Genomic DNA, 1946 nt, shown 5'->3' with positions numbered 1-1946 from the left:
TCATATCTCGCTTTGAAAACGACATCGTTTTTGTAACTGAATTTAATGGCAAAGGTGTAGAGATTAATGTTTTGAATACCATATCGGACGTCGTACCGGTCAAGGCACTGGAACGAAATATTTCGATACCGGTATCGTTTCGGGATAACGTTTCGGAATAGTCGATATATAAATAAATTATATATATATAAATTATATTTCAAAATAATAGTCTATATATAAATAAATTATATATAAATACATATATATATATATAAATTATAAATAGTCTAATCTAAATTAGGAATTAAAAAATAAGTTTGTAGTTTGAAAAAATGAAAAAAAAAAAAAAAAATACAGGCCGAAATATCGGCCGGTATCGGCCGAAATATAGGCCGGTACAGGCCGAAATTTAGTCCGAAATGGCCGGTACCGACCGGTACGGCCGGTATTTTAACCGGTACGGAACAGATATAATACCTGTACCGGTCGAACGGCCGAAACGAAAAATTTCGGTCGTACCGGCCGGTACAGTACGAAATTTAAAACACTGGTAGAGATGCTGCCGCAGCGGCGGCGCCAGCCCGCCACGGAATGGATAGGGATGTGACTTGTCCGTGTCGATCCAATTTTGTATATTTTTTTAAATCGAACCGATATATATTGATTTTAAAAATTTAAGAATCGATACCAAATTGATTCACTATCGAAACAAGAACTTTCAATTTTTTCTATTTCAATCCGATTATATCTAGTTTTTTCAGTTTTACAGATTATCTATGTTAGTAATGGAAAATTCTAAATATATTTAAGAAAAAGTTATAAAAAACTTACTTCTCTACGTGTTAGTTATTGATATGTTGAAAATCGTGAAATTTAAAATAAACTAACAAAATAAATCTTGAAATAAAAGCATAACTAAAACTGTAAGTATATATAGTACTACTTGTTAGTAATAATATAATATTTATATATACTAAATTATTATTTTATTTCTATTATAGTATAAATATATTATTATATAATAATTAATACGTATTAGTATAGTATTGAATTTAACTATAGTTTATATAAATTCTATACTTTTTACATGATTATGGTCGCTAATGTTATGGTCAGTACCAGTATAGTATCAAAAGTATCTTTTTTTCTTATGGGTCACCAATTTTATCTATTAATTCGATAAATAATTATGGTCGTTAATGTTTATAAAGAAATTAGAAAAACGTATCATCAAATGACTAACATAATTATTACATGCTTTACTGGCCAATTAAAAGGCTGGTGGGATTATTATCTTTCAAGTGAGCAAAGAAATAGAATAATAAATCAATATAAACATGATGAAATAATGCAAATAATAAAAACAGAAGATGGCCAACAATTAGAAAATTGTTAATACTTTAATATTTATATTAACTAAGTATTTTGTTGAAGACTCTATTCAATTTAAAGAAAAAATTAGTGATTTATTAATTAATTTAAGGTGCCCTCAATTATCTGATTTTCATTAGTATAAAGATATATTTATAACTAAAATTATGATCAGATTTGATTGTCAACAACTATACTAGAAGGAAAAGTTCATAACTAGACTTCATTATTACTTCGCTCAAAAGATACGATAATTATTAGTAAAATCAAATGATATAATTGATTTTATTAATTTTACATATGGTTTAATCATGTGCAATAATTTAAGACTAAAAAATCAAAGACACAAAATATATCAAACAATTCAACTTTTTCAAATTTCAAAATAAAAATAATATTAAAAAATATATTCTAACAATATTTTATTAAACTTTCAATTTTTATTTCAATTCACCTCATTTTATCTGAAAAAATAAACGAGGACTAAAACAACTTAATATTAATGTATTAAGTAAGAAAGACTCACATACCTTATTATCTGATTCTAAAATTAGTAATATCCAAAATCAATTTAAAAATATAGATCTCCAGAT

This window comes from Juglans regia, chromosome 6 (assembly GCF_001411555.2).
Source record: "Juglans regia cultivar Chandler chromosome 6, Walnut 2.0, whole genome shotgun sequence".
In the NCBI taxonomy this organism is placed as follows: Eukaryota; Viridiplantae; Streptophyta; class Magnoliopsida; order Fagales; family Juglandaceae; genus Juglans; species Juglans regia.
Note: the sequence above shows the minus strand (reverse complement) of the source record.